Below are 12,418 nucleotides of genomic sequence, written 5' to 3'. Positions count from 1 at the left end.
AGCTTCTATTTTTGTGTCTGCCTCCTACGGTGACTCAATCATAACAGTTCCCCTGCTGTGTAGATGGCAAAGTCTAGCGCTGCCTCCACATGCCAACACCATCAGGCCTCAGCCTGCTCCATGCCTCATCCTGGGCTCCAACAATGCCAGTTGGTGTTCAGAGGTGCCGTTTTCACAGAGAAAAACACACTCGCTATTGTGTCTGTGGGGTTCAGTAATGCCAGCTGTTCCCCTGCTGTGTAGACGGCAAAGTCTCCTGCTGCCTCCACATGCCAACACCATCAGGCCTCAGCCTGCTCCATGCCTCATCCTGGGCTCCAACAACGCCAGTTGGTGTTCAGAAGTGCCGTCTTCATAGAGAAAAACACACTCGCTACTGTGTCTGTTGGGTTCAGTAATGCCAGCTGTTCCCCTGCTGTGTAGACGGCAAAGTCTAGTGCTGCCTCCACATGCCAACACCATCAGGCCTCAGCCTGCTCCATGCCTCATCCTGGGCTCCAACAACGCCAGTTGGTGTTCAGAAGTGCCGTCTTCACAGAGAAAAACACACTCGCTACTGTGTCTGTGAGGTTCAGTAATGCCAGCTGTTCCCCTGCTGTGTAGACGGCAATGTCTCCTGCTCCATCCACATGCAAACTACTACAGATTTGTAGCTTTGCTCAACTTAGGCCTCTGGCTCCACTGTCTCTAGTATTTCCCCTGGCCAACAACCCTGCCAGTTACAGCTCTGAAGTGACGTCTGCACAATCCACACTTGATCCTGAGTTACTGGGGCTCAGTCCCGTCAGTTGATCCCCTGATGTGTGTCCGGCAAGGTCTCCTGCTCTGTCCTCATTCCCATTAATAGTTGTGGGAATGTGGACAGAGCAGGACACCTTGCCGGACACACATCAGGGGATCAACTGACGTGACTGAGCCCCAGTAACTCAGGATCAAGTGTGGATTGTGCAGACAACTCTGCAGAGCAGCAACTGGCGTGGTTGGAGACCAGGGGAAATACTAGAGACAGTAGAGCCAGAGGCCAAAGTGGAGCACGGTTACAATCAGTTGTGTACAACCAATATAAAACTCGCTCCAAGTTGGCCTCAGCCTGCTGCATGATTGACCCCTGGGCTTCAACATCGCATGTTGCAGCTCAGAAGTGTGTTTGCCACGGGTACTCCCTCCTGCCCAGCCGGTTCCAGCACCGTCAGCTGTTTCTCGGCAGAGCCTTTGACCTAGGTGCCTCCTTCTTGGTATCCGAGTTCCAGCTACGTCTGCTGGTCCTGGGTAGTGCTTTTTAGCACAGGTAACTCCTTCTTAGAAACCGTGTTCCAGCACCGTCAGCTGGTCCACGGTTGTGCCATTGGCGTTCCTTCTGCTGCCACTCTGGGTTCCACCACCGTCAGCTGGTTCTCGGTAGTTCCATTGACTCTTGTAGCTAATGCTACCCATCCGGGTTCCAGCACCGTCAGCTGGTTCTCGGCACTGTCTTTGGCACGGGTACTCCCTCCTGCCCAGCCTGGTTACAGCACGCCTGCTGTTTCAGGGTAGTGTCAACGTCACTTTGCCACTGATACGTTGTCCTGTCATGTTGCGGTCGGGTTAGCCGAGTCTATGGTGCCTGCAGTTTCAGTGCTTCCTATGTGGGCTGCGGGTTCTGGTAACAAAGGCTGGTTCCATAGTGCCAATAGGACAAGCACCCCCTGTAGGACTGTGGGTTTCGGTAACTGCGGCCGGCTCGCGGCCTTGCAACTTTGTTTTTCATTGGTACCTTCTGCTACCCATCCGGGTTCCAGCACCGTCAGCTTGTTCTCGGCAGTGCCTTTGGCTGAGGTGCCTCCTTGTCGGTATCCCAGTTCAAGCAACGTCTGATGGTCCTTGGTAGTGCTTTTTAGCACAGGTACCTCCTGCTTAGAAACCGTGTTCCAGCACCTTCAGCTGGTCCACGGTTGTGCCATTGGCTCTTGTTCATTCTGCTGCCCCTCCGGGTTCAAGCACCGTCAGCTGGTTCTCGGCAGTGTCTTTGGCACGGGTACTCCCTCCTGCCCAGCCTGGTTACAGCCGCCTGCTGTTTCAGGGTAGTGTCAACGTCACTTTGCCACTGATACGTTGTCCTCTCGTGTTGCGGTCGGGTTAGCCGAGTCTATGGTGCCTGCAGTTTCAGTGCTTCCTATGTGGGCTGCGGGTTCTGGTAACAAAGGCGGGTTCCATAGTGCCAATAGGACAAGCACCCCCTGTAGGACTGTGGGTTTCCATAACTGCGGCCGGCTCACGGCCTTGCAACTTTGTTTTTTTCCTGGGTACCTTGTGCTACCCATCCAGGTTCCAGCACCGTCAGCTGGCTCTCTGCAGAGCCTTTGGCCTAGGTGCCTCCTTCTCGGTATCCGAGTTCCAGCAATGTCTGCTGGTCCTTGGTAGTGCTTTTTAGCACAGGTACCTCCTGCTTAGAAACTGTGTTCTAGCACCGTCAGCTGGTCCACGGTTGTCCCATTGGCTCTTGTTCCTTCTGCTGCCCCTCCGGGTTCCAGCACCGTCAGCTGGCTCTCGGCAGAACCTTTGGCTTAGGTGCCTCCTTCTCGGTATCTGAGTTTCAGCAATGTCTGCTGGTCCTTGGTAGTGCTTTTTAGCACAGGTACCTCCTGCTTAGAAACTGTGTTCTTGCACCGTCAGCTGGTCCACGGTTGTCCCATTGGCTCTTGTTCCTTCTGCTGCCCTTCCGGGTTCCAGCACCATCAGCTGGTCCTCGCTAGTGACATTTGCTCTTGCAGCTTCTGCTACCCATCTGGGTTCCAGCACCGTCAGCTGGCTCTCAGCAGAGCCTTTGGCCTAGGTGCCTCCTTCTCGGTATCCGAGTTCCAGCAACGTCTGCTGGTCCTTGGTAGTGCTTTTTAGCACAGGTACCTCCTGCTTAGAAACCGTGTTCCAGCACCGTCAGCTGGTCCACGGTTGTGCCATTGTCTGTTGTTCCTTCTGCTGCCACTCTGGGTTCAAGCACCGTCAGCTGGTTCTCGGTAGTTCCATTGACTCTTGTAGCTAATGCTACCCATCCGGGTTCCAGCACCGTCAGCTGGTTCTCGGCAGTGTCTTTGGCACGGGCACTCCCTCCTGCCCAGCCTGGTTCCAGCACACCTGCTGTTTCCGGGTAGTGTCAACGTCACTTTGCCACCAATACGTTGTCCTGTCGTGTTGCAGTCGGGTTAGCCGAGTCTATGGTGCCTGCAGTTTCGGTGCTTCCTATGTACCGTCAGCTGGTTCTCGGCAGTTCCTCAGCCTTCTTGTACCTTCTGCTACTTTTCCAAGTTCAAGCTTGTGGAAATGGTTTTTGATTCTCACTCTCTGGATCTTCCTGACAATGACCCTGAAGACGACAACCCTGAAGACCACACAGAAGAATACCTAAAAGATGACCCTGAAGAAGATGACCAAGGGGACAAAGAACAGGAAGACAACCACCAAGAGGCAGAACAACAAGAGACAGAAGACCAAGAAGCATAAAAACCAAAAGCAAAAGAACATGAAGCATAAGACTAAAAATCAGAGCAAATGATATTATCTAATTTATAATCAGAAGAAGACTAAGTAGTGTATGGGGGTGAGTCCGTTCCTCCTCGTGGTGCCCCTGGAAAAGGCCTGCTGCTGCAGGCCAAACTGAACGCAGACAAATCCTGTTGTAAATCTTTTGTGACAGGCTGAACAGAAGGTGTAATCTTCAAATTTTTATAGATAACAACTACAGGAATGCCTGACACAAATAAGAATATGATGAAGAAGAATAGGAAGAAGATGAAGTAGAATATGAAGAAGAATAAAAGAAGAAGAATAAAAGAAGAAGAATAAAAGAAGAAGAAGAAGATGAAGAAGATACTGCTGCTGCTGAAGATGATGGAGAAAGTGTGGGAGAAGTAAAAAAGAAGGTGAAGAGCATGGAAGTAGTGAAACATACATATCTGACAAAAAATTAAGGACTTTAACATAGCCAATATCTTTGTAACTACGAACGTCTTTAAAAAAAAAAAAATCCTGCTATTTCATTTGATTGGGCTAAAGCTCTATGGCTTTTATGTCTCCTACACCTCCCACAATACATTCTAGATTATTATTAGTTGCTTTTCTCCATGTAGAATTAACCGACAGGGAAAGAAAGGGGGTTTTTTAATTCCGATATTTCTGTTCCATTGTCTTGAATGGGACTTCCGGGATCGGAATCGGCGATATCTGATACTTTTTTTTAGATCGACCAATCCATTCCGATACGATATTTTTCAGTATCGGGTGGTATCGCTCAACACTAGTTGTTATTGTTTGCACCTTGGAGACTGGAGACACAGGAGAGGTAATCATGAGTATCCAGCAGATAAAAGCCAATATATAGATAAACTAAGTGTCCAGTGAGGCTGAGGGCTGTGTCATTGCTGTCAATATAGTATGTGAGGAGGGATACAAGTATTTTATACATTATTTATATATTTTACATCATTTTTATATCTATAGGGTCAAAATTAGTGATGAGCGAACGTGCTCACCGCTACTCGGTACTCGCCCGAGTATCACTGTGCTCGGTGTACTCGGCAAGCACCGAAAATTTCCAGGATTACTCGGCGGGAACTCGGGTCTCCACCCAGCAATTTTAGCGAACTTTAGAGACCCAATAAAGGTGCAGGGATTGTCTGCCAGGCCATGAAACGCCGCAGCCATCTTTGTTGCGGTCATGCAGTGATTGGCTGGCTGCACAGCATCATCAGGGGTATAAGGGACCTGGCGCTGCCCGGCTCAGCGCATTCAGCTCCGGATTGAGATAGTGTAGGGATAGATGCTGCTGATACAGGGTCAGAATTGGGGATTTATTAGTTAGTGTGGCGTTTACCATCCTAAATACTCATATCCAGCTAAACCAACAGTCCTTCTAAGGACTAATTCCAAACTATATAGGTTCCTGTGTTAGGCAGGCAGGGGAGTGTACGTCGCTGTAGACACATCAGTGCAACCCTTGCAGGCACTGTATGTGTGTAAACAGATCATTGCATACATCAAGAGGGTCCATTCCCTTCCTGTGTTTTGGTGTGAAAATGGTATGAAACTCTGAAAAAATTGTTTAAAGCTGTGAACTAGGAGTCAGGAATGCTTCCAGGGGCGATCCCCATGATGTCCCCATGTCATTTGAGCAGTGTTTCCATCATTTTCTGATGTTTTTAGACCTTAAAAGGACCCCCGGGGGGGATCGAGGTAAAATGCTTGGGTCTCCCATAGACTTACATTGGGCTCGTTGTTCTGTCCGAGTACCCGAGTATTCCAATTTGCTCAACCCAAACAACGGGCACCCGAGCATTTTAGTGCTCGCCCATCGCTACTGTTATGTACTTACTTATAATGTTGTGATAATGGTTGCCCCGTGAATTGTTAGTTGATGTTGTAAATATGTTATTTAATCTCACTCATAATTCATACTTAGTTCTGCCTATATAATATTTTTGGCATTGGCATCTCATACAATATATAACTCCTTTTGTATAACATGTTATATGTGTTTTAATTATACATTTTTTTTTGAGTTTCGAATGTATAAGTAGGATATTTTGCCTTTTGCACTTAAAACAACCTAGAATTAACAAAACTAAAATTAGCAATCTAGAAGTCATAGGACCACATGGAGGAGGATGTGGTGGTGTAGGTGGATGAGGCAAAGGAGGAATAATTCAAGACTGTTTTATTTTTTCCTTTTATTTTTTTATTTTTCTTTCTTTTAGCATTTAAAACAACCCAGAGTTAACAAAACTGCACACAGCAATCTAGAAACAGGAGGTGTAGGTCCAAGTGGAGGAGGACGTGGAAATGGCAAGGCAGGAGTAAGAGTTAGGCGTCGGGTTCCTGCCTCTGTACAGAAGGAATCCCGAGCCTTGCCTTCTGTGGTCTCCCATTCTTCTCCAGCCACAGAGGAGCCTGCACAGCAAAGACATAGTTCCTGGCATCTTGCTCAGTCTACTTCTGGTGGCTTGGTTACTCTTGCTAATCAGGGTTCAGCTATAGTAATCTGCAATAGCCAGCAGCGAGCAGCTCAAGGACTAAGTCCTTCTTTCGGCCCACTGAGCATGCCCGTGGGAAGTCCTCTCATTGGAGGTCTGAGGTCACATGCTCAGGTCCTATTGCTGCTCCCACTGGACCATTAGGAAGGTCCCGGAGGGACGCTGCTATAAAAGAGTCGCATGGCTGCACAGCCAAGCGCTAGTGTAGACTCTTATTGTATTTTGTGTGAGTGATGATGGATGCATGAAACTGGTGACTGACATATTATAACTCCCCTTCCTTGGATACGTATGTTATAGGGCTTTAGAGTTAGAGACAGCGCCTAATAGTGGCTTGGCCTGTGCCACGGTGCTTCCACGTCTCAGCACCTCACTCAGCGCCATATGGTGCTGTCCAGCTCTGGGCAGTAAGCGGCTGCATCCACCAGTGCGACGCCATGCGCAAGTCTAGCGCTTTCCTCCCTTGTCCGGGTGGTTAGTGGCGTCCGACAGAGCGGTGCAGTTTGCACATGGTGCACTTTATTTATTAATATTGTTTCTTCCTGGCACCACAGTTGTGGTGCTGAGCACTAGTGTGACTAGAGGGCCTCTAACTCAGTGCCTCAGGGGTAGAGTCCTGTGCCTACACACCAGTGCTCACATTGCCGAGCTCTGTGAGCATAAATGGGCTGCGGCATTTATGTTTGGCAGTCGGGCGGCTCTGTAAGGTAACAGAGTCTGCCTCTGTACACACTAGGTGGAGTTAACCCCGTGTGTTCCTCTATTGTACCGCCATGTAACGTCCGTCATTACCGAGCAGCAGTTACCATCTCTGCACGGTGGACCCTGGGCTGCAAACACACCTAAATACCTTCTTTATTATTTGGTGCATTCCGCCAGCCCATAACACACTGTTTTTGCAGGTTTTTGGTGTTTGTTTTGAGGGATTGGGATATGGATAGGTGAATGCTTCCATGGGACGGTGTGGAGATGCTCGGTGACAATAGTGGTGCTGGTTCTGTCACACCCTCTCTTTGTGGGGAAGGAAAGTGGCCCTGTTGATCGTGAGCAGGATAAAGAGTCCAAGACCACAGCAGAAGAGGGAAGTAGGATCTGTCATTCTTTTAAGGTGTGTACGCCACAGCACCTCACGCTTTGCATTCAGATGCCTCGCCATGCAGGTGGTACTCATGTTCAGAAGAATTATGCCTCACTTCCAGCTCTGTACACAAAGCATGCAAACCATTTGTTTCTCTTCATCACATTGCCTGAAGAAATGCCACGCCAGGTACCTTTTTTGAGCTGTCTTTGGTGTGCTCATTTCAGCAGCTCAGTGGACAGTAACAGTTGACATACTGGCTAGGGACCGCCCGCTGTGCCTTTTCACCCTGCTCCCGCTTTTGTTGTGCTGCTCATACAGCATTGCCACCTCCTGTGACAACACAGCATTTATTCTTAATTAGGCCTAACATATTTTTCTTCATTGGGTCAAAAGACACAGGCCTTGTTAATATGAGCCTAAATGTTGACTCTTGAATTAATGTGGTTTCCTTCAGTGGGTCAAGAGACATAGGCCATTGTTCATATGAGCATAAGTGTTGACTCTTGAATTTATTATTGTGCAGCTATCCTTGGAGGACTGGGGCACTTGGTAATTGAACCATTGATGCTTGGTAATATGTTACCAAAACAGCTACAGCTCATACAGACACAGTGGTAGTGTAAAATTAGTTTTTTAGGCCCAGCCACAACTTGCACAGACACCGTGGTAGAGTAAATTATCTTTGAGTTCTGATCATAACATGTGCATACACAGTGGTAGAGTAAAATTAGTTTATTAGGCAAGGCCACAACTTATACAGACACAGCAGTAGAGTGTAATTATGTTTTGGCCCATTACTCATACAGATATGGCTGCAGAGTACACAGAGGCTTTTTGACACAGTACTACCACATGCGGGGATGGAGAATACAAACAGAGCTTTTTGGCACAGTAATCCCACAGACACAGGTGCAGACTGCTGACAGGATTTTTTGGCACAGTACTCCTACTGAGACAAGTACAGAGTACACACAGAGTTTTAAAGGCACATTACTTTCACACATATGGGTGCCGAACATACACAGCAGCTTTTCTTGCACAGTTCACCCACTAAGATGCATGCAAAGTACACACAGTGACTTTTTTGCAGAGTGCACACACACAAAGTCAAATACTGTCCTTCAGAGCTGAATGGCAGCAGCACCCGTGATGCGGCATTTATACCAGCTTGGCATGGCTGTGCCAGCTTCTGAAGTGCCCACAGCCTAAAAGTTTGTTAATTGGCTGTGCTGTAGCCTTTCAGCAAACTTTTTTCATTACTGAACTTGAAGAGCAAACTGGACATCCGGTAAAAAGTCCATGTTCAGGGTTTGGTAATTGATACTAAATGTCCAGTACGCAGGGCTGGCGTTTAGGGCATGCAAACAAGGCAGATGCCTAGGGTTCCTACTCACAAAAAGGGCCTGATGCATCTGCAGCCCCTTTATGAAGTGCACAGAGAGTGTACAGAATTACTTACAGTGAATAATGCTGTGCATCCTCTGCAGTCCTGGAGCGCATCTCTTTCCCTCTCCCCATCTCTCTTCCTCTTCCCCGCAGGGTCCGGTCAGAAGTTGAGAGTGAGGGGGAGGGGCTGTCTCACAGCAGAGGTAAGATGCCGGGGCAGGAAGATGCCTGCAGCCCTGTCTGTGTCCACTGCTCCTCATTATGGCTGCTCCTAAATCACTGTCCTGTGATCTGCACAAGTGAAGCAGCAGGACCTGGTATGCTGTCCTCATACACGTTAGCATGGTTTGCAATGAGACATGTAGCTAAACCCCTGTCTTCTGTAAGAAAAGATGCTGTAAAGTTGTAACCTTCTTTTATTGATTGTAGATGTGACAGGAAAGGGTGAAACTATAGAATGCAGTAACAGGAGCATTTCAGGATATGTATAACTTTACAATCCATAAAATACAGATAGTCTGCAATATACAGAAACATGAGGTAATATACAAACTGATGATTATTCCAGCAAAGAGCAAACAGATGAACGGCATACTAGGGAACACAAATCACCACATTATCAGACGGAGCTATTTATCTGAAGTATTGCGGCATATGATTCAGTCAAAAAATGGAGGTGCTTGCATGAAAAAACATGAATATTTCAATGTGAAGCGAAAAAAGAAGAAATATGCAGCACTCACCGATATAGCTGAAAAACTGTGCGTCTTTATTACACATAAATTCCATCAAACGTGTGGACATGCGGGACGTTGGAGGAATGCTAGAGGAGGGAGGCAATGCGGGGGTCCCTTTTTAGGATCTGCAAGGCATAATCAGACATGTGGGCCAATGATCCAGGTGTCAATGATGCACTGCGAGTGCTGGGTGGAGGAGCACTTTCTGGCAAATCCACATCCCTCCAGTCACACACAAACCCTGTACCTGACCTTGCCACGCCAACATTTTTTCTTGCCCCCTGAGAAGCATCCTCCTCCTCTTCCTCTTCTTCCTCCACCTCGTCCACGAGACTTCCCTGACCAGACAATGGCTGACTGTCATCAAGGCTTCCCTCCGCCTCTTCCTCCTCGGCTGCAGACACCTGCTCCTTAATGTGCGTCAAAGTTTGTATGAGCAGACGCATAAATGGGATGCTCATGCTTATGATGGCGTCGTCTGCGCTTACCAGCCATGTGCATTCCTCAAAACACTGAAGGACTTTACAGAGGTCTTTCAGCTTCGACCACTGCACACCAGACAACTCCATGTCTGCCTGCAAACTGCCTGCCCGTGTATCCTACAAATGAATTACAGCCTGCCTCTGTTCGCACAGCCTCTGAACCATGTGCAGGGTGGAGTTCCACCTTGTTGCAATGTCGATAATTAGGCGGTGCTTGGGAAGGTGGAGCAATCGCTGCAGCTTCTGCATGCGACTGGAGAGTACGGGCGACCGGCGGATGAGTGAGCACAGTCTTCGCACCTTATGGAGCAGGGGTGTTAACTCCGGATAATTATTGAGGAAGCACTGCACCACCAGGTTCAAGGTGTGAGCCAGGCAAGGTATGTGTCTGAGTTTTGAAAGGGCTATGGCTACCACAAAATTCCGGCCGTTATCACTAACTACCTTGCCTGCCTCAAGATGTAGACTGCCCAGCCATGACTCAATTTGTCGCTGCAAGTAGTCAGCCAGTACCTCCGCGTTGTGTCTGTTGTCTCCCAAACACATCATCTTCAACACAGCCTGCTGACGCTTACCACTAGCTGTTCGATAGTGTGGCACCTCATGTGCAACACTGGCAGCTGCTGATGGAGTGCTCGTGCGACTGCGCTCTGTGGATGAGCTTTCGCTTCTGGAGGAGGAGGAGGAGGGTCGAACGCCTACACCAACTGTTTCCTATACCGTGGGCTAGGCAGCACCGTCCCACCGCCGCTGTCCCCTGTGGACCCTGCATCCACCACATTAACCCAGTGCACTGTGATGGACACGTAACGGCCCTGGCCATGCCTACTGGACCATGCATCTGTTGTGAGGTGCACCTTTCCACTCACTGATTGCTTGAGTGCATGGACAATGCGGTCTTTCACATGCACGTGGAGGGCTGGGATGGCTTTTCGTGAAAAAAAGTGCTGACTGGGTAGGTCATAGCGTGGTGTTGTGAGCTCATCTGTTCATTCATCTTTTGTGTCCGAGGATCTCCCTCTTCTGGTGAAGGAAGGTAGTGAGGCTGATTACCAAACACCTGATCAGGTGGATGGTGACTGGGTAACGGGAACTTCTGACTGGATATAAGGCAGCCGACGCCCTTCTGAGTCGCTGGTGATTTCTCTGCTTGATTCTTGGAGACCAGTCTGATTCCTACTTCCCAAAGATAAGTTTTTGCTCTGCTATTGAACTTATTAGTTTTGGTTTTGTTTACCTTGTTTTTTGGAAATCAGCCATCCCCGGCCGGGGGTGTGCTGGATTCTTTTTCCTTGATCTGTGATCTCTTTTGCTCTGCTTCCAGAATATTCTGAGTGCTGATATAGGGTTTGAAGTCTAGTGACTTCAGGGTCCTTTTTGCTTATCAGTTGTGTTGGTAATATTTTTAGCAGGGTTTTCTCGGATTGCAGACAGCAGCTTTTCTATCCTGTCCTTTTTAGTTAGCTTGGGCCCCATCGTTTGCTCAACCAATCTTTCTAACTGTGTTAGTGTTTTCATCTTGCTTCACCGTCAATATATGTTGGGGGCTGCCTATTGCTTTGGGGTCTGCTCTGGGGCAGTCAGTTTTTCCCTTTTCTCTCTTTAGGCTTATGTAGATCTCCGGCTGTGACGAGGTGTCTAGGATCACCGTAGGAACACTCCACGGCTACAGCTAGTTGTGTGATAGGATTAGGGGTCTGCAATCCGCTAGTTTCCAACCTCTCTGTTTTTCTGGGCTGAGCTTGTGTTTTGTTTTTTCCTCCTCCGTGACTCAATCATAACAGCGTGGTACTGCATAGGCCATGAGCTCGCGGAAAGCTTTGCTTTCAACCAACTGGTAGGGCATCATCTCTAACGAGATTAGTTTGGCAATGTGGGCGTTCAAAGCCAGTGTACGCGGATGAAAGGATGAGTGCTTTCTTGTCCTACTCAGAGTCTCTGGTAGGGTGAGCTGGACTTGAGAAATGCATATGGTGGAACTAGCGGTGGACATGGCGGACTGAGAGAGGGTTGGTGATGGTGTTGGTGGTGTTGCTGATGGCCTAGATTCAGTCTTTCATAGCAATAACATTGTGATTCCATGACTGCTTTGCCCTTGTGACGACACCTCGACATTTGCTGCTAGTGGTGTGCCAACTGGTGGGCTTACAGTGGGGGAAGCGATGTAGCATTGCTGACTACCTTCATTCAGAGCAGGTACACATGTGGTACGTGAGGTTTGGTAGTCTGTCCACGCTTGCAAGTGAATGGTGGTTAAATGTCTAAGCATGCAACTGGTATTCAAATTTCTCAGATTTTTCCCTCGGCTAAAGGTCTTTGCGCACTTCTTACAGATAACTTTTGCCTGATCATTAGGATTTTGTTCAAAAAAGTGCCACACTGCACTCTTCCTACTATGGAAGACATTTTGAGACCTTGCACGCTGTGCTAATTTGACCGTCTGGCCAAGCTGTCCTGAAACCCTTTTGGTTTTTGTAACATGTTTTTGGACTGCTTCGGTCCTGCCAGATAACAGCTGTTGCGATGTCGTTGCCTGCTGCGGATCCTCCTCCTCCTCTTCTGAGCTATTGGCAGCGGCACCCTCTTCCCCCAATGGTTGTCAATCTGGGTCAACAACTGGGTCATCCATTACCTCCTCTTCAATTTCATGTGCACCTTCTTCTGTGTCACCGTGTAAGGTGGTATAGTATGCGGGAAGGGGCACCTGAGTTTCATCAGGGTCTGATTCTG

The sequence above is a fragment of the Dendrobates tinctorius genome, unplaced genomic scaffold, assembly GCF_039654945.1.
Source record: "Dendrobates tinctorius isolate UK_male_01 unplaced genomic scaffold, ASM3965494v1 ptg000197l, whole genome shotgun sequence".
Classification (NCBI taxonomy): Eukaryota; Metazoa; Chordata; class Amphibia; order Anura; family Dendrobatidae; genus Dendrobates; species Dendrobates tinctorius.
The sequence above is the reverse complement of the archived record's forward strand: the minus strand, read 5'-3'. Positions refer to the sequence as shown.